This window comes from Phragmites australis, chromosome 12, assembly GCF_958298935.1.
Source record: "Phragmites australis chromosome 12, lpPhrAust1.1, whole genome shotgun sequence".
Lineage (NCBI taxonomy): Eukaryota > Viridiplantae > Streptophyta > Magnoliopsida > Poales > Poaceae > Phragmites > Phragmites australis.
In genome coordinates, this window is record NC_084932.1 from 28615221 (window position 1) to 28636715 (window position 21495).

The 21495-nt window shown below is 42.6% G+C and overlaps 1 long non-coding RNA gene and 2 pseudogenes across 1 annotated transcript; 1 reads left to right on the forward strand and 2 right to left on the reverse strand.

Moving 5' to 3' along the window:
- Positions 1–1079: 1079 nt before the first annotated feature.
- LOC133887045 (uncharacterized) lies at positions 1080–4934 on the forward strand. The gene is made up of 2 exons (XR_009903505.1): positions 1080–1810; positions 2713–4934. It is a non-coding gene; the product is annotated as an uncharacterized LOC133887045 (long non-coding RNA).
- Positions 4935–5364: 430 nt separating this feature from the next.
- Positions 5365–6405, reverse strand: LOC133886775 (uncharacterized; annotated as a pseudogene).
- On the reverse strand, positions 6340–13266 carry LOC133886485 (polyubiquitin-like; annotated as a pseudogene).
- Between the last annotated feature and the right edge of the window lie 8229 nt (positions 13267–21495).

Here is a 21495-nt window from a genome sequence, read left to right on the forward strand (position 1 = left end):
TGCCTCCCATGCAACTAGTAAGGAATCGAGCATGGGAAAATTGCCCCCAAATTCGAGGAGTCATGGCGTCATGAAGATGAGAAGGGAGGCGCTACCGGAACGGTATGTATTCAAGATTCCCCTATGCTAGATGCCATCCATGGAGTCACTTTGTTAGATATTGTTGTGTGTCCTTGTGATAGGGCTGATTATAGCTTTTTTCTTGATCGAGCATGAGGTAGACAGAGATTTGACAAATCGCAATAATCTTATGAGGAAATATGGGGCAAGTGGCCTTAGGGAGTAACCTGTGCTGCTAGCATGCAATACTTTGATAGTGTGCAGAAAGTATTATGCAATGTTAACAGTGATGCTGACCTGATGCACATGTTTGACATCCACTCTAGTGATAAGACAGTAGATGTTACCATTTGGCATGTGGGATCGATGGCTCCTACTCCTAGCTTGGTTCAGCCAAGCCAAATTGATGTGGCCAGTCAACGAGTTGAAGCTAGTAAACCATGAAAGCAAAGCAAATCCAGTGAACCCAACAGTTCCAAAGTGAAGAAGGTTCCTGGGAGTCCAGAGGGTGGCATGGAGGATGGTCATGTAGGTCTAGATGATGAGGGCATGTACTCAGATAGTGAAGCACATGTTCCTGTTGTAGGAAATGGTGCTATTGTTCCACATGTTGCTGTTGTGGTACCTATAGAATCAGCTCAGGTTGCACCACCTGTAGCTCCTACTGTACAACCTGACCCTACATTACCACCTAGTATACTACAGAAGGATGAGGAGGATGAAGATAGGGTGAGAGCATATGAGGACTTTGAATACCCTGTGATACACTATAATAGGGAGAACCCAAGCATGGATGTAGGGACTATATTTCTATCTGTACATGAATTTAGGATGGCTCTTGCACATTATGGCATCTGTAGATGAATTTAAAGAGGGCTTTCAGACAATTAGTTCATTATCAAACAAAAAAAGACAATTGAGTGAACTAGATGCCATGTACATGCTGCCAGCTAGAAAAATACTATCATCTATGTACTAAAATAAGGTAAAGACTTGTTTCCGAGTGTGCATCCGTTTGCTCGCTGAGACGCATGCTCAGACTGCTACCCAGCGTGAGAAGCAACTCCCCATGAACCTTATCCATATGATCCTCTCCACTCATTCTTCTGCCCCTCCTTCTCTCCCCCCACCCCGCCCCCCCCAGCACCTCGTGTCGTGCTACTCCTCCCCGCCCTAGATCCATGCCACCGAGGGGCTCACGCCGTGCTGCTTCCCCCTTCCCCCCGCTATGGAATGTGTTGACGCGCGAGGCACCCGCTGCCGCTCAGGCAGGGCTCCTACGCCACGAGGGGCAGCGGTGTGAGGCCCGACGAGGGGCATCCGGTGGGGCGGCGACATGAGGTCAAGCAAGGACAACTACGTGGTGCCATGGCGGTGGGGGGTCCGGTGAGGAGCAACCCCTGCTCGACGACGACAAGCATGACAATCTCGTCCGTAGTGTCCACTTCCACGCCATCCAGCTGCTCTTCATATCCGGAGTTAGAAACTAACTTCCTCTCCCAACCCCCCAACACTCACCCCCGATGGGATCCGAGCTCGTTGTCGTTAGGATCGAGCTTGGGGTCGGGCTTCTTCGCGCGGGATCGAGCTCCTCATCATCGGGGTTGGGCTCCTCCGTGCCTTATCGAGCTCCTCGGCGTGGGGTTGAGCTCTTCATCGTCGTGGCCATGTAGCTCCCTGTGTGGTTGAGGCAGGGATGACTTGGGAGAGCAGGGTGGTGGCAGTTTGGGCTCCATGGCACCGAACTGAGGTAACTAGATCCTTCTCCAACTTGTGCCTAGCCCTTGCTCCTGCGGCTCCACCATTTTAGATCGCGTTCCAAGTGTTTTCGAATTTGCCTGGTATTTGATTCAATTGGTTTTGGGCGATTAGATCCTTTTCTGACGGGTGTGGAAAGGGTGAATCATAATAAAGCATTCCTCCCTTACCACCTCATCCTCAAGTGCAATCACCATGCTATGCAGTACCATAGTCTTATTCAGAAATTTGTATGATCAGTGATGCAACTCTTGCATTCAAAAAGCTTAGTAACCAGCATATGCACCCATGATTCAGACTTAAGCAATTTGTTATAACCTGCAAGCCTGTGCTCCATTGAAATACCCTGAAATTGGTATTTATTGCAGCAGCACACGCAGTACCAAAAACATACCACCAGCAGTTCCTTTGTTTACTATTATCTCATTCCCCTTAGCAACGAGTTTTCCACCGTACAAGGAAAAAAATTGATGCACAGCTGCACAAGAGTGAATAATGCCAATAGCACCTCTGCCCAGTTGATTAGCCCTTCCTTGCTGATAACATGAAAAAATTTATTCGGTAATTTTTTTCACTTGTGAAATGCGAAATGCAGATATGCATTAATTCACTCTGATCGCTTTTTGTATAATGTAAATGAATGCATAAAAATGCTTATACTACCACAAAGCGTATACCAGATTGCTTTTTCACATGCTTAGTTTTTTTAATACAATTTCATGTACATTACTTAGGCATTGTTGATCTAGGGGGTACAAGTACTTTTGTAATGAACATATTTTTGTGTAACACATACAACCATTCTTTTTCATATTAATTCATTGTTTACTCCATTTAGTTTTCACTTATGTGTTACTGATTTTTTTTCATTTATGTGTTTTTTGGTTTCTGTAGTTTAGATAATGGCAAGGTCGAATAAGAAAAAAGATGTTGCATCAACATCACGTAGCAATTGTCCTGGCAGGCGGAAGAATAGGGTATCTACAACTTTTTCTTAATAAACTATTTTCTTCCTACCAGATAGATATGTACTACATTCGGTTTTATCTATGCAACCACTGGTCATGTTAAAACCATTAAGGTGTAATTGTTTGAAAAATTGTTATGCAGTTTTATTTGTCCTTTTATGCAGTTTAGCACTCACATATTGATGTGTGCACACTAATTAATTATGCAGTTCCAAGGTTAACTGTTGAGGTGATTTTCAGTGTTCAATTTTTTTTAATATGTTATCTGTCAGGTAAATCTAAGTAATTCACATAGGCTAATTAACTGTTTCAAAGAAGCAAACTTTTGTAAACTGATATGCACAAACTTTTAGTGTTTGAAATTCACATAGGCTACTGATATGCTATCTGTCAGAGCAAACCTAGTGATCCAATCAGGCAACTTAACTATTTAAGAGAAGCAAAATTTTGTAGACTTGTAAGCACAAAATTCGTGAAAAAAAATGTGTACAAGAATGTAAACTTATGCTTCTCGAACACGGTGTTCAAGGTGCATTTTTTTGAAAATATGGTAAAACAACTTTTATGAAATCTAGAAGCATTTTTTCAAAATAACTATGCAGTTTTATTTATTCATTATGCAGTTCAGTGACCATATGATGATGCATGCACACTGATTATGCAGTTTTATTTTCTTTAGCAAACCATTTAGTTTAATTTATTATTACTCTTCCTTATTTTAATTTAGGGTGCTAGAAATAGAGCATCACCAGCCAGGTTGGTTATATTGTACAAAATAGTGCCACCTGAGCAGTGAAAGATAATAGAAAATATTGGGTTGGGAGGGTTGCTGATAACAGGAACAAGTGTATTGCCAGCTGACCTCACCAAATACTCACATATTTGCCTTTTTAATTTTTTTTGCTAATCATTCAATACTATAACATTGTGCATTTCTATGAAATGATATGCTACAAAATTCTTGAATCATGTATGCTTCTTAATTTTTTTTTTAGGACAATACTTGTGTTTCATGCGAAGCAACAACCAGTAAAGTAATTCTACTGTTGAGTCCTTTATATGCTCACTGTCAGGCAAATCTAGTTCGTTGTCAAGTAAATCTAATTATTCAATCAAGCTACTTATCTATCTGGAGAAGCAAAAATTTATAAACCAAGTATAAACTTGCTAAATGTGTAACCGAATGTAATTGAATAAGTAAGTACAACGCAAACATAATTTCTTATACCCTTTGTTCGTTTTGCACTCCAGGCACTCAAATGGTCAATTTGATGCTTAATGTGCATACATTCTAGGAGAAATAAATGTCTGCTCATGTGAGATGATGTATTGTGCAAAATTATGTCAACTATATTGATGGTCGTCATAATGTGTGCTCATCTATGTGTGACCTGTGCATCGATAAATCTTATGTGTGTTTGGGTGTTTTTTTTTTACTTCTAGTTCTCTGTGTTGTAAAGGTATGTGATCTTGTGCTCATGTGATAGTAAAACTGTGCTACAACCATTTTGAATTTGGTGACGTACTCATGTGTTGTGTTTCAAGGTTCCCATATTCGTATGTAATGCATAGCACCACAGATAAAAACTTGCAACATTTTTCTATTTTCAGAATAGTAGAGATGATATGTTCATATGTTCAGATATATAGGCAAATTTATGTTAAGATCTACCCTTTTTTTGTGCAAATTCATATGTGTTCAGATCTGTAGTTTCTCAACATCATGTGCTAGCCTTTTGTTTTGGCAAAAAATAGATCACAAAAAATACTTTACGGATGAGTGTTTGTAGAGATGAATATCAATAGGGAGACGGTGTGGAGGAGGCGAGGCGTGATGGAAGGTTCAGGCACGACATTGTCAGCGCGAAGGGTGCGCTCTCACGCACGGAGGTGCCTAATTAGGTAATTAATCAAATTAGGGAGACACTTAATCAAGTTCTTTCCTGATTAGAAGTGCGTGGCGAATTGATCTTAGGGTGCATGTGCAATGATTTGCTCCTCGCAATAGGGCCTGATGCCATGCGCTCATTCTTGAATGACAAACATTGTAATAAGGGTCCTTGATTACTTATCTTCTTGATACAAAGATATGTAGTTTTTGCGTATTTGAGAAAAAGATCTATAAATACCCACCACCGCCTTTTCTTATCATTCGAGCATCTAAAGGCGCATGTATATTTCCCATCAAAAATTAAAAAAAAAACATGCAAGTATAACATCAGATAGCTTCTTAAGCTACCTCCAACAGAAACTCTAAAATTTTATCCTCTATGATATTATTACAACATTCTCTAATACTATTAAAATATCTCCTATTTTTCTATCTTCAATAGCCACCCTATTTGAGACTTGCTGCAGTACACTACAAATTTGCCGTCCGCTCCATTCCAGCCGTATCACTGCAGCAGCCAAAAAGCTGATTTGGAGTCTCCATTGGAAGCCGATATAACTTCCTTCGAGCAGCAAAACAGATGCTACAGTATTTTACGGAAAGGATAGCGTTTCGGTTGGAGTTGGTCTTAGTACCAATAAAAGAAGATAGCATCTTGGTACGATCTAAGATGTACTTCACATCGGGTGCACCTCTGCAGAATATTAATAGCCGGCAAATCAGATCAGTACAAGGTGCGACTAAGAGCAAACATATAACTAGAGCATCAAACGACAAAGACTCAAGCGTCAAGGAATCTAAGCATGCACAGTTCTAAGATAGAGCGTTCACAACCACGTGTTCTTACTATTTACGAAGATAGATACCAGAATAGTCTCACTTGATAGTCACATGCACACAAAGCATACAGAGTTGGCATACGACAAAAACAAGACATTGCTCACGGGAGGCGGAGTTGAAGGTGGAGGGTAGATTAGTTCTGGATGCTGTAACCGAACAGGGAACAGGAGCCCTCAAGCGGCTTGCAGGCAAAGATGAGGCGCCGATCGCGGGGGAATGGCCACCTTATATAGGATCCTGGCCTTCACGTTGTCAATCGTATCAAAGGACTCGACCTCGAGGGAGACGATCCTGCCTGCCAGCATCTTCACAAAGATTTGCATTGCTGTCATGCAGGCAGAGGTCAAGGTGTAGTGTGGAGTCTTTCAGGATGTCGTAATCCTCAAGTGTCCGCCCATCCTCAAGCTCCTTGCCATCGAAGGCGAGAATCTGCTGGCCCTGAATCTTTTCCTTAATATTGTTGATCGTGTCAGATGGCTCTACCTCGAGAGCGATGGTCTGGCCGGTGAATGTCTTCACAAAAATCTGCATGCCAAAGTGAAGGTGCAGGGTGGACTCTTTCTGGATATCGTAATCGGCAAGTGTCCGCCCATCCTCAAGCTGCTTGCCGTCAAAGATGAGCCTCTGCTGGTCCTGAATCATTGCCTTCACATCGCCAATCTTGTCAGATGGCTTTAACTTGAGCTTGATGGTCTTGCTGGGGAGAGCCTTCACGGAAACCTGCATGCCACCATGCGGGCAGAGGTCAAGGTGCAGGGTGGACTCATTCTGAATGTTGTAATCGGCAAGTTTGCCCTGCCCTGCCCGTTTAGCTGCTTGTCATCAAAGATGATCCCCTGCTGGTCCCGTATCTTGGCCTTGACACTGCTGATCGTGTCAGATGGCTCTACCTGCAAGGTGATGGTCTTACCAGTGTTGGTCTTCACGAAAATCTGCATGCCGAAGCCAAGGTGCAGGGTGGACTCGTTCTGGATTTCGTAATCTGCAAGTGTCCGTCCATCCTCAAGCTGCTTGCCAGCAAAGACGAGCCTCTGGTGTCCACGAATCTTTTCCCTGACATTGTTGATCGTGTCTGTTGGCTCCACCTCGAGGGTGATGACCTTGTCAGCGAGCGTCTTCACGTAAATATACCTGTAACCACAAATTTTACAAGGACCACCAAGACGCAGGACAAGGTGTAGGATAGACTCCTCCTGAATATTGTAATCAGCAACTTTGCGCCCATCCTCGAGCTTGTTGCCAGCAAAGATAAGGCGCTGCTGGTCCGGCGGAATCAGGTGGCGAACCCGGTTGAAGGTCGCCCAAGAGCCCAGCGAGTGGCTGTCCCAAGCTAGGCGGCAACGGAACTAGTCGCCGTCGTCGCTTGTGGAGTCGGGAGGTAGGTGACGAAACGGTGCTGCCCGTTGGGGATTGAGGGTTTTCTTGCAGCCCCTCGCCTCGTCATTACGTCCCTCACCACTAAAGAAAATTATATGAGATCCAATCTCACAGAAAGATATTCTCTTATGTATATCACATGTTATTTTTCTTTCTCTCAGTTGCACATACCAGCTATTGAATCAGAGAATGACGGTATGAATCAAAATCTCGTAAGGATCTTTCGATGAAAAGTCTTATAAAATGTTCTTCCCCTCATCACTGCCCCACTCATCCTCCCCTTTTCTTTTCTCCATTCAGAAAAAGGCAACCGCTTGTGGCCTGAGTTAGAAAAGGCACAAGCTTTCACATGAGCACTTGAGTTAGAAAAGGCACAAGCTTTCACAGAAAAGGCACAAGCCTTACACAGGCTCCTGCGCCTAAACGGTGTACACTGGATTTATAGGTTCAGTAGTGGACACAGCCTCCTCAGACTACGCTGATACCTCCGCTTGGAGTATTGACTTGTCACGAGGATGTCATGACTGCACGTGGCAGACGTCTGACTGGAGCGGCACGCATGATTTTAACTGGGCTGCTGTAATGCAAGCCGCTAGCTTCATCGAGCTTCTCAACGCACAGTACCCCTAATATCCCGATGCACCTAGGGGTTCACAGTGGTACCAACAGGGCGAGCCTTTGGCACACCGGACTTCATCGGAGCACGTTCTAGGGGATTTCACACTACTGTATGAGAATACTTCTCCATGGAACATGCAGAGCAGAGTTAGCGGAGCTGGATACATGTTCGGTGGAGTCCTATAGGTCAGGATGATGATAATGACAAGTAAGGGAACACGTGACAGGGACCAGCGCACGCCGCTGGGATAAGGGTTACACACCTACCAGACACTTACACTCCTGTGGATTGTGTGTGGTGTCATCGTTGTTGAGTCGTCAGTGCAGTTGTTCGGTGCACTTGTACTTGTTAATGACACATTTATTATTGACTTTATTATCGTAGTCATTCCTATTATATATTATTCATTGTATTGTTAATTTAATTATTTTTAATTTATGTAATATTTATCAAATAGTTCTGGCACATAACTTTATTTGTTAGTTATTTATTAAACTTTATTACATATTAATTATGATATTTAATGCTTGATTAATGCTTCTTAAAAAATTAGGGACTAGTGTTTTGGTGCAGAGCCATAATGTTACAGTGAATGATCAATAAATCTATGGTGAGATCTTCAAGTACAGGTTTTTCATAGACACCTACAATGATCCATATAGCACTTAATACCTCCTTACAGGTTGTGCGTGAAGGGAAGGATGATCCCTTAAAGGAGAACAATCTAATCCAAACCGTGGTAAAATTGTATGCAAGACATTTCTGTTCTGCGTTAACCGCTTTGCTCCAATATGTAACCACCGAGGACCTTAGAGTCCTCTTACATGAGCAACGTCAAATGTATCTCAGGGTATGTGAACTGGCCAACCATCCTTCTGTTCTAGGTTTTTTTGAGGCAAAAAATGATAGTGATATTGCCAGACCAATATGTATCTCATATTCAGGTTCGTAATTTCCTATATGCTCATCCTACTTATTTTGTTTATTGATTCGAATGCTCCTCTTTTGCACTATACATCCCCGGAAGACACACAGTTGATCAACAAAGACATCACAAACTTCTTGGTGATGTATATGCTCTTCGACGGGGTGTCATGCTTGGTTCACGTAGAAGATGACAATGATCAGCGAACCTAAGGGGTTCAGGGGCGCCTTCTACTACTCATCCAGAAAATGATGAGGATGATGATTTCATACCCCCAATGCCTCGATGTTCCATCAGCAATATAGTAGAATGTTTAAGGATCACTGCAAAAGGATGTTCACGCACCACATCAAGATGGCGTACAACCGATAAGGAAATAGGACATGCTACTACTGTGATAGCTCAAGATGACGACGACGATTTCATACCACAATGACCCTAAAAATGATGACATATTTGCTGATACCTATCCTTACAACTTCTCATTATCATCTCAGAAACGACAAACATCTTACTCTGATAGCATTGACTGGCACAACTGGTATTTTTTTGCTAATTTGTGTCACCACTTCCCTCCGTCATCTTGAGATGATCTATGTATTCAACATCTATGCACTATAAACTATGCAAATACCAAGCAGGATTATTTATTTTATTTACCTTTCCATTTCATTAGTTCAGTTCGATTAGTATATAGTTAGTGTCTTATATTAACATACTATGTTACAAACTATTTGTGAACTTTATATCTAATCAATGTGATAGTTAGTTTATTATATTAACGAACTATTCAAGCACAATTCTTTTTAACATATGAAAAGCATTACTTAGAATCTGGCATATAGAGGCAGATGTTATTTCTACACCCACTCAAAATCAACAGTTTTCATAGCAAATACTTTCGTAGGATTCTATGCCTCCATATAGAGGCAGCAATAACTCATTCCTGAACTTTTACACAGTAAAATGACCACACCAAGCAATAGCTTTCACAGGGAATCTTTGCCAAGTATCAATGTCACAACTTTTTTAGCTTTTATAGTGAATCCTATGCTCCAGCCCCTAGCGAAGCTCATATACTCAGTCCATACATCAGCCCCCAGCCAACATAAATAATCCCACCCTCATCCATAGATAGACCACTCATTACTCAGCTCTCTCAACTGCAATGTCTTCCTCAGCTCCACCAAACCCACCCAAGAAATATTAGGGGATTTTCATCCCCCAAAGGGTCGAACAATCGATGTGCTTCTGTTATGACTTTTGTAGGCTTTGCGAGTTCTAAAACATCTCCTACACTATGACCTATGCTTATTCATATGTTCCAACAACCAGTACGATAAGCCTCAACATGGATCGTATGAGTACCCACCGGTATAGCAACGTATATCACTCATGTGGCACTTTTTTGTACGATTTCATGCACTGTATTACTAATCTCCCCTCTTGTTTCATTTGTCCAGTCTCCTCCACCTATCTGTGACTTCATGCAATGGATGGACATGGAGCAAAATAAGCACCAGAAGCTGTGGATCGACATGAGCATGTGATGGAGGAGGGAAGCTTACGAACACCGGGAGTACGAGCAAAAGCAGGAGGAATTACGGCTGAAGCGTCAGGAGGATGAGCGCATGAGGAAGGCAACGAAGGATTACGCTGCGGCTGAAGCACGCGAAGCAGAGAGGAAAAGGAAGCAGGGGAGGGCCCGTTGCGCTAAGGCGAAGGGTCCCGATGCCCTGTGAAAGGGAAAATATCATAGGTGCACTCAGTAGAGAGTATCTATTGTAACCCAACCTATTTTCATTCTCTAAAGCATATTAGGTTTAACAGCGGCACGCTATTAGATTAGTTTTTGGACGTACCGTATATGCCAACATTTGTTATCATCGTATCTTTATGTTTAGGGTTCATTCGCGCAGCGACAAAAAATCACATGACTTGTGTAATGTTTATCAACGTATGTAACCTCCGTGCCGGATAATATGATAATTATGCTTCACAACTATTATTATTCGATAAATTAGATTTTATATCCTCCCAACGTTACTTTATAAAAAATAACTCACATAATTTTACATCAACTAAATAAATAAATATCGATAAAATACATCGAACTAAAACTAAGGATAAAATGAACCATTCTGTGAAGCATATACGGCAATTTGAAAAATCTGAGAGGACGGTTAGTCCCTTATATTTTTTATCGAATGAATGTATAATATTTTTCAAATTGCTATATACAAAAGTTATATAAAAATTCCTAAAGAGGGCTAGTGGCGCTGGCCGTGCACACGAAATGATACATGATAATGCGCGACGTGAGCGACGAAACCAGCACACGGCAGTGCTGACATCAACCCATTTTCAGTGCCTCGGGTTCCGAAATCAAGTTTTCGGTGTTTGAAATACCGAATACAGATGCTAGATTTATAAATATATCGATATATTATCTATTTTGATAAATACAGTTATGTATTATCTATTTTTCTATTTTTATGTGAATCCGAGACGTTCACTGGCCAATGGAAGCTTTGCGTATACGGACCTTTTCTCTCGGTGGGTCCGTTGCCAGTGACATCTCGCAAAAACAAAAATGAAAAACGTTTAGGCATGCAGCAGCGTTCTTAGACGGATTGGAGGCACACCCAGCATGGAAATGAAATGACGGGAAGCAGCATCCCTTCTCCACCTCCACCAAACCGGTCTTTTTTCCATGTCACCCTAGAAAAATATACCTGCTACGTATATATAGGGTGTATGGATTGTCCAACTATAGTTGCAACCGTGATGAACGTGGCCTTATCATACTTCACTTGTTGACAATAAATCATCCTCGACTTTAACAAATGCATATAAGATGAAAATTTGTTCTTCTTTTCCGAGGAACGTGGAATAGTTTTAGTGCATGGTATAACAACTAACAATGTTCATCTTCTTATGACTGATCTTGTTGCTTTAAAACAAACTTAGGAGAACTTAACATGACATGATTAGTTCTATTACAACGCTCTAGTTGATCATATTGTTGCTTAATAAAAGGAGATTTTAGATTTGAACAATATACACTCGATGCACTTTATACTCTCCTTTATCATTAAAAATATTTCTAGTTAACCATGGCAAATCAGAATGGGCCAAAATTCTCTCTCCTCTAAACTAGTGAGACATGCAGAACATAAAATTCAATAAAACCCAAAGTATTTAAAGAAGACAACAATTTTAGCTCATCTTTTTTACTAGCAATGTGAAGGACATGTTTATTTTCCACACAAGTACGTGGTTCCAAAATAAAAGTAACATGTTCATTCATTAGTTATGGTATAGATTTAAGTGAAGCATTATCATGCAACTCCTCTTTATCACAAGGAATAGGTAAATCATCTTGTGGCAAAGATAAATCAATAATGTGTTTCACTAATATTTGCTCTACAATAGCGTGAGTAGTGGCCATTTTCAACACATCAAAATAATTCTCACACAATGTAAGGGTAGCATATTTTTCATTACATTGGTTCTCTTTCTTAGTTGATATAGGTACATTATCATTGGTATGTTCTTGAAGCATGCATGACGCAACAACATTCTCCTCTTCCTACATGCTCTTTTTCTCATTTTCCTTCTCTTGGTTGTTCACATTTTCATGCAAAATGTTAGGCAAAAGTGGAGGTAGAGCAAAGGGTTGCTCCACCAAATAATGTACTTCTTGTTTACAAATAGATGTATAAGATTGAGGGACAAATCTTTCTTTTATAAGTATTTTCATGTCTTTCCAAGTTTAAGGTGCCTTATCAGATGCACACATATTCTTCCACAAAATTGATGCATATTTAGTTGAAACGCTAGAGGCATTCCTAATCTTCGGGCTTTCACATATACGACATTATGCAAAAACTTTATCTATTACTATTTCCTACTCATATAGTAGAATTAGTTGTACATGTTAAAGTATTCATAGTAGTGAGCATGCAACACCATATCTTGATCATTATAAATTAGGATAAGTAGTTGCATGCTATTATTCATCCTCTCAACAAGGTTGTCGTCATATAAACCTGAAAAATCATGTCCATAACATATATCTGTTGCATGGGCGGTAGGGATTATCCAACTAAAATTGCATCCGTGATGAACGTAGTCTTATCAGAGAGGGATTAGGCAAGCAGACACACAAGACACAGTGGCCAGTGGGCACCATATATAGCCACGGAAATTGCTGGATAAAGTAGAGGGACGACGGACATCGGTTGTGTTACAGATAGAGTTGGTTGCTAATACAACACCTAGTCAATCTATCCAACATATGTGCAATCAACACCTAGTCCCTAAGCCCTCCATAGTCCATACTCAACTGATCTGCAAATTCTTGACCAAGCGACCATGCATTTCCATCTATTTATTAAATCTCACCAGTCCGTCAGGAAATTTCGTTAAATACCACTCTAAAGAGTGGCAGTTCGGAGAATGTCACTTCAAATATCGGCCTTTGGGAAATACCACTCTAATTAGGTGTTTGCTTCGGGAAATACCATTCGTATTTTTTTAGCCAAAGTACCCACGTGGAAAGACATTTCTGCCCTTGCAGAAACGAATAGAATCTCCAACTGCAAGTGTGATTTATCCAACACAACCTTAGCTCCATGGTCTCGAATTTATGTACGAGTAGCTATGGTTCCTGACACAACTGAACATCGTTGATCGTACCCCATCTCCATGGTGCTAAACCCGGCAAGCCTCCATTCTCCCTGAGCAGCGCCACCGCCATGCCCTCCTCGCAGCCCAACTTGGCATACTTCTTCGCCAGTACAGCACCTCCCGCCCACCGCTGCATCGGCCCTCGTAGCCCACCATCGCCATCGCTAATCTGGAGTCGAGGTCTGGACTGGAGGCGCCTCCACCCATCCGGTGGGCTATGGTTTAGACGACCGAGTCAGGCTTGGCCGACTCAACCCAAAACGGCGGTGGATGGCGCCTGTGCAAAAGATGGGCAAAAAGGTCAGATCATACTGGGTTTTAGTCTTAAAAAAATACAATTAGAATAGAAGAGGGGAGTAATGGTATTCCCTAAAGCAATCACCTTATTAATTAGAGTGATATTTTCCCAAGGTCAATCTTTGGAGTGGCGTTCTCGAGGGGAGCTTAGATGAGAGGATATATTTACAACATCCTATGTATTGTTGGAATTTGAGAGGTTTTTCCTTAAAATCAAATTTAAATTTAAAGAAATTTCAAGAAAAATGGAAAAGGAAAAATGGAAAAAAAATAGAAGGAAAAACTCTCGAGCTCCCAGTCCAATGGATCGCTTCAAGGTCCATAAGGACCGAGCAGTCCACCGGTTGTTCAGTGGCTACCTCTATCAACCCTCGATTGCTTCTAGAAGGGAGGGGAGGAGAGGTGGCGATGGCGGCTCTCGCATGCCTTCCCGCCCTAGCCAGGCACGACTGGCTCGATGCGATGGCGATGGACCTCTCTGGGACTCGCACGCACGATATATTTGGGGCTACTCTCTCTCTCTCTCTTGGGCATATCCGCAACTTCCTTTTCCTTTTTTTTCCCATATACCACCTCTTTCACCTTGGGTCTTCGGCGATCTTGGTTTGTGAACCTCCAGCTGCTCGCCTGTGTGTTGTGCTTGCGGCTGTGTTGGGCCCGTGATTTCGTATGTTGGACCCCTGGTGGCTGGGGTGGAAACGGATCGGATACGAATCGAATAGTCTACTTTTCACATTGTTATCCATATTTTAATATGAATACGAATATGAATTCAAATTTCTTCGAATACGAATACAAATCAGATTATTCGAATACAGATTCGTATCCGAATACGTACTAGGTTCACTTGTATGCGAATATTCTATAGCTTTAACGACAAATTGTAAAATAAAAAATTAAGTTGATATGAGCACGATGGTAATTCAACATAAGAAACTTAATTTTAGACAGTGTTTGGTTCGTGGTTTTGTAATTTAACCCAATTACGGAGGGTAATCGATACCATTACCCACGTTTGTTTCCGCTGAGCTATAATAGGATTATAGGGAATCGAATACCAGCGTTATACAAGTCTGATGCCGCTCCCACCCCATCGCAAACGCAAAACGATACCACCGATCGAAGGACGCTACACGCCCTCGCCTCTGCCTTGCCCTACGCGAGCGACTCCAGTGACTGGTGCGCCACCTCCGCCTTGACCCGCGCGAGCGAGCTCCCTGGCGACCGGCACACGGCCTCCTCCTTCCCCGAGCGAGCGACTACTCGGCGACCGCCGTGCAGCCTCCTCCTCCACTCGACGGCGGATCTCGGCAGAAGAGCCCGATCCCAATCCCGATCGAATCGAGGCGGATCGAAACCGGATAGCGGCGGATCGAAACCGGACAGCGGCGAATCGAAGCTGGGGCATCGGATCGAGCGGATCATGGCTCACCCGAGTGCGATCCTTCGTCCTAGCGCAAGATCCAGCGACGGATTCGATGGAGAAGAAGCAGCAAAACACCAGATCTGATGGAGAAGAGCCGTGCGGCCCGAGGCGGAATCTGACAGCGGCACCACGAGGCTCGACGCGTAGCTCAACTGAAGGCTCTGGCACGACTCCTCGTAGGTGCCGTGACGAGACAGAAGGAGGTGAAGCAGAGCACCACCCACCCCTCCCCTCCCCTCCCCTGCGGGGAGCTCCCTGGCGGCGGGGTTAGGGGTCGAGTGCGGCTGGAGCATGCGGAGGACCTAGAGGGCGGAGGCGGTGACGCCCTCAGGACGAGTTCCTCTCTATCTCCGATGCAATCGCTTCTTCTTGACCGACACCAATGATGCATGTGTTTCTTTCCTGGTGCCGAATACATTGGGGATACGGAACCAAACAAAAGATGCAGTCATCCATTGCACCACCGATCCCCCTGCAATCTGATTACATTTACATTTATATTACCATCGTGTGAACTAAACACTATCTTAATGAAATGATCCTCCACCCTAAAACAAAGAGCCACTTTTAATATAATAATATAACTTTAGATGATTTTAAACAGTTAGATGCGAGATTAAAGGGTCATATTTATCGCTATAATATACATAGCAAAGTAATAAATAATAAAATAATAATAAAAATTCAAAAATAGACAACATATTTGACCGTATTTATCGAAATAGATAATATATTGTCGTATTTATAAATTTAACATGCGTATTCGGTAACTCATTTACCGAAAATGATGAACAGTGATATATTAGCACATCAAATACCGAATATGATACTATTCATCATTTTTGATACTCTATTCGGCAACTGAACTTCCCAATACAAACAAACCCCGTCAACTCTTTTTTCCATAAACAGTACCGCGTTTATTAAATTTCGTCTTCTCTCTGCTTCAAAACGGTGGTCTTCTGTTACTCCAAAAATTTTAAAATTTTTTGTAAGTGTTCCATAATCCATGTGCAACCCATTTTAATTGGATTCACCCAAAAATCCTTTGTATATTTTAAACTAAAATTCTCCAAAAAAAAAAGCTACTTTTATAACTTCTAACCATTGTTAGTGCATCAAATAAATTCCCAAAAATCTGAAAAAATTCACTAATATTCCTCTTATGTGATGGAATAATTTTTAAAATTATTTTTAGCCCTAGGTTATATGATGAAAAAGTGAGTTCCTTTGTAATACTCCATTTGTTTGTATTTTTATCATTTCATGTGATATTCTTATTTTAATTCAATTTGAATTTTAAAAAAATCTAACTACCTCATTATTTTTATCCCGTTAACATGCTAACCTGTTAACTACATTTCTGAAGAACTACTGCTTAAATATAATCATACTTTAAGCAACTACTGCTTGCACCGTTCAAGAGACGCGCAAGCTCGCCTACCGTTCTTCAGAAATATAGTTAACAGGTTAGCATGTCAACGGGATAAAAATAATGAGATAGTTGAATTTTTTTAAATTCAAATTGAATTAAAAGAAGAATATCACATGAAATGGTAAAAATGCATATAAATGAAGTATTACAAAGGAACTCACTTTTTCATCATATAACCTAGGGTTCAAACTAATTTTAGAAATTATTCCATCACATAAGAGGAATATTAGTGAATTTTCCCAGATTTTTGGGAATTTATTTGATGCACTAACAATGGTTAGAAGTTATAAAATTAGCTTTTTTTTGGAGAATTTTAGTTTAAAATATACAAAGGATTTTTTGGTGAATCTAATTAAAATGGGTTGCACATGGATTATGGAACACGTAAAAAAAAATTTAAAATTTTTAGAGTAACAGAAGACCACCGTTTTGAAGCAGAGAGAAGACGCATTTTAATAAACGCGGTACTGTTCATGAAAAAAAAGAGTTGACCGGGGCTGTTTGTATTCGGAAATTCAGTTGCCTAATATGATACTGTTTATCATATTCGGCAATTGAGTACCAAATACAGTTGATATTTGGTATCTCGGGTGCCGAAAATGGTGAATAGTGTCATATTTGGTATTTGATGTGCCGAATATATCACTGTTCACCATTTTCGGTAAATAAGGTACCGAATACGCATGCTAAATTTATAAATACGATAACATGTTGTCTATTTCGGTAAATACGGTCAAGTATGTTGTCTATTTTTGAATTTTTACCATAAAATAATAGATAGATTAAAAGAATTAAGTAAGATAACCAGATAAAAAAATAGAACTTTATATTACTCATAGTTATATTTTATAGGACTATTTGTATATATTCAGATACAGATATTGTTCATATTCATATTCATTTCTGGAAAAATAGATCGGATATATCGATATTCATATTTGGGAAACAAATTCGAATATATCCATATTCGTATCCGTGTGTCAATTGGATATGGATTTTTCTTACCATATTTACATTTGACCGAATAGGAATATCAGATAATACGGATATCTGCTATCCATTTTCCACCCTACCTGGTTCGTCTGGTCAGACTGGGCACCGTCTCGGTCCTTCATTGTAGCTTGGCGGGGGGTGTGCCTCTCATCTATGTCGTCGTGGTGGTTGTTGTGCCTTGGTTCTGTTAGGGGCACGTCATAGACGTGCTGCTACCGATCTCTGTGGGATCTTGTGGTGTGTCGTGTTGTCTCTGTCCACGCCTTCATGCGTGCTTTTGAATGTTGAGATCGAGCGTCGATCTGTGGCAGTTGCACACATTCGCATTCTGTCTGCTATGACTGCGTGTGTGTGCCTCATCCCCTTACGCGCGTGTTCTATCCTTCTACGATGACAGCAGCGCACATAACTCAATCAATTTGTGCCATGCCAGGGAGGGAGAAGTGAAGGCAAGCTACGCCGCTTGACGGTGATAAATAGGGGCTGCGGTGGTGGTCCTCCACAAGATCCAAGGTTCCGTATTGCTCTCCTGATGGGGCGACACAAGGGGTGACACGTCGTCGCAGCCGCCAGGAACCATCCCCACTACGACAGCGACGGTGGCAGTGGCAGTGCCAAGTGATGTCCATCGTGAGCTCCCCCTCCCCTCTTTCTCCTTCCATTTCTCTCCCAAGTTGATTACGAGCGGGTGTTTCTAGCTTTTGCTCGCCCAGATCGGTCTTTTGCCGGGTAGTTCATGGCATTGGCCTGAGGATTTGGCGTCAGCGGCGTGAATCCGGTGTTGGTGTGGCTCGTGGAGTCGATGATGTGGATCTGGCGTCAGCGCGGGTGGATCTGGCATCGGCATGGCTCGTGGCATCAGCGGCGTGGATCCGATGTCGGCACGACGAGCTCTGTCAATGGCTAGCCGGGGCGGCGACGGGTCCTTCCTACGCCCAGTTGCTGGCTGTTGCCACACTATCGGCCGCTATCCCCGGCCACCCGTCGCCCGACCACTGTTGCGCTGCCACTAGGCTGTGCGCAGCAGCTGCCCAATGTGCCCTTCCATCGGTCGATGCCCATTGCTGGCCAACGTTGGCCGTCGTTGTTGTAGCCGCCTCCGCTCACTCGACACCGAGTCTCGCCTAAGGTCGATGCCGCTCCTTCATCCTAGTTGTTGCCTCTCTGCACCGTGCTTCTCACCGGTGTGCTCGCCTGCTGCCGATGCCGTCGGAGTTGGCTATGTTGTTTTGGCCGTGATGTGCTATGTGGTGGCTCCCCAGCTCCCTTGGTCTGTGGTGCCGCCGGCGGCCCACCACATACTGTGGCCGCCGTCGGGACAGTCTTCGGGTGGCTTCGGTGCGTCATTTCTGCCTTATTGACGGTAGGTGGGCGCATCGGAGGTGGGCGGACTCGCATCTGGCGACTGTGCACTAGAGGTAGCTGGGCTATTGGTTACTGGTGGCGGCCTCGTGCGTATGGCTGCTTGGGGGCCCTTGCGTGTCCACTGGTGGTGGTGGCTGGCGCCTCCATGGTGCAGCCGGCGCGATATCGTCCTTCCTCGTCCGCGGCTGCAAGTTCTTTAGGCCTCTCGATGCCATGTTGGCTCCTCCCCTTATCGGATTTCTCCTTTTCTCCATTTCTCCAATTCGGCGCAGGGAGCCTCGTCGCGAGGAGAGGCTTCGCGATGGCATGCGCTCTCGATGATTAGGACTCTGGGTGGGGGTGGGTGCCACGGGCGAAAGCCTAGCCCGGCATATGGTCCGGGCCGACGACGGCGACGCCCTCAAGCATCGCTCCCCTTAATGTAGGCATTGTCAAAGATGGCCCCCTCCCCCTGCGATGGGATTTCTTGGGTGAAAACCATATATTTTAGACGGATGACAGTGGCATTTTCTGCTTCGCGCCCTCCTTGGAGGTTCCCACACTGTGTCCTGGTGTTCATCGGCTATGGTTGCTGCGGGGCCTTCCTCAGTGATGGTTGCGATCACACTGGGCCTCTGCAGGGGCAAATTATCGGTGAGGTCTCAGTTCTTTTGGTGCTACGCCTTCTTTTCACGGGGTGGTCTGTGGCCTACGATGAAGTCAGAGTTGCTGTGTCGTGTCGTACAACGAGCTTGGTAACAATGACACGCAGCAGGTTTTCAGTGGTGATTGTTGACAGGGGCGTGAGGACTTAGGGACTGTGGCTAAGGTCTGTTCTGGGAAGTCAGAGCTGGTCGGTCGATGTTACGTCGAGCTTGGCAACGATGACCCGGATTGGACCCCACTTATGTTGTTTCCATGTGTCGTGGTGATTGGCTTTTGATTTACCTGGGTGCTTATGTTGTTGGGTTTTTCATCGGTTGACCCTTAATCAATCGTGCAATTGTTAAGGTTTTCGGGTCTAATTTCTCTTATAAATTAGATCAACTATCTTCTTCTTTAATAAAATCGGTAAGACTGGAACAATCCCATCTGTTTATTGTAGATCAGGCCGCTAAGCTTTACTGATGTTCTTATGTCTTTTGCTTTCCCTGTTCATGCAGCTGCTTGAGGACAGCACGGATGCAACTACATACACAAGAAAGAGGAATAAGGTGTTCCATGGCGAGAGCAATTGCTCCAGATCTTATTTGCGCAAAGGCATATGTACGTGTGCCCTAAAATTGAATCAATGCAAGGGTTTCCCGTCTGCCTAAACCCTCAAATGTTTTAATGAGAAAAGCAATCTGTTCCTATACCCTCAATGTTTTAATGAGAAAAGCAGTCTGTTACCAAGGAACGGCAATGGCTGCAACCAAATTAGCAAAAGGGAGCTGAGCTGAGCCAAATTAGGCTGCATCGTGCCGAGACGCCACGCTGGACGAGCTGAGTGAGTCCATACGGTGCGATCAATGGCCATGTGGTGCCCACTTGAGACGGTCAAAGGGACAAGTGGATATATGAAAAAACTTAAAATTTACCGGTGTTGGATTGAAACAAAAGTTTTTATGAGTGGGTAAATAAAAACCCTCATTAATGTAAGTGGATATTTGCAATTTTCTTAAAAAATAAAGCTTTATACTTAGAGGTGTAAAATGAAATAAAAGAAGATAAGACCCGATAAGAGGAAAATCAAGTGTCCGCTAACCTAGTCTCTCTCACTCCCAAACAACATAGATGAGCTGACAATTCCACTAGTCGACGCCGATGTCCACTCTACAATAACGAAAAAGAGAAGCCTTGTGATCCGTGCGCATGTCGGTGGAGAACGAGGATGGGTAGGGAAGAATACATGCAGCGTTGCACCATACTTGGACCCGTAGCTCGAGGTCACCGCGTTAGCTAGGTAGCAGAGCAAGATGTATGCCGCATATTACTAATAGCTCAAGGTTGCGACACTAGAAGGGTGACAGAATAACAAAGAAAAACAAGAATAAGTGTATGTGGAGTAGATTTTGCACGAAATAGAGCAAAGAGATGATAATAATACCTGTAGATGAAAACTTTGGACACATGTCTATCAAGAAGACGCAATAGTGATAGAAATAAGAGCGATGATATGGTAACCACAAATTGATGATAAAGCCAGAACGATACAACACATACTTAGTTAGATTCTTGATACTAGCCACGCAATTACGCAGGCCACCCGCTAGTTTTTCTCTAAGTACAAAAAATGTTTTGATACGTTCAATTTTATTTCGGACATTCAAATATTTTATTACATTAACACATAGGCCCAAATTAGTGGGCTGGGTGTTTCTTTTATGGTAGGTGTCCCCTAAGATTATTTAGACCCTAATGCATGCATAATTTTAGGGAAGATAATCATGCATAATAGTTTCTTTCCTTTTAGCTGACGTATATTAATTGGAAGGAGCTAACATATCTTTTTATTAGAGAAAACTAATTAGGTTCACCCTTCAATAATCCTAAACTTGCGCTCTCACTATCTTGTCGGGGTAATCCAATTAGCCCTCCAGTATGAAATTATGAATTGATTCCGTCACTCTAAAGAAATGGACAATGATCACTGCTTGACCGACCACGAACAAAAGGAGCCACCAAGGACCCTTTATTCATAGTATATATTGTCTACTTTTTTAAGATAAGAGCAAGGTTTTTAGATCCCAATTTGTATCTTAAAATCATAAGATCCTATCATGAATCTTAACTTTATAGTATCATGATTCTAGATGAAAATTCTACACGATCCTACCAGATCAGTAGCGATCCCGATCCTACGATCCTAACAACATATTTCATCAATA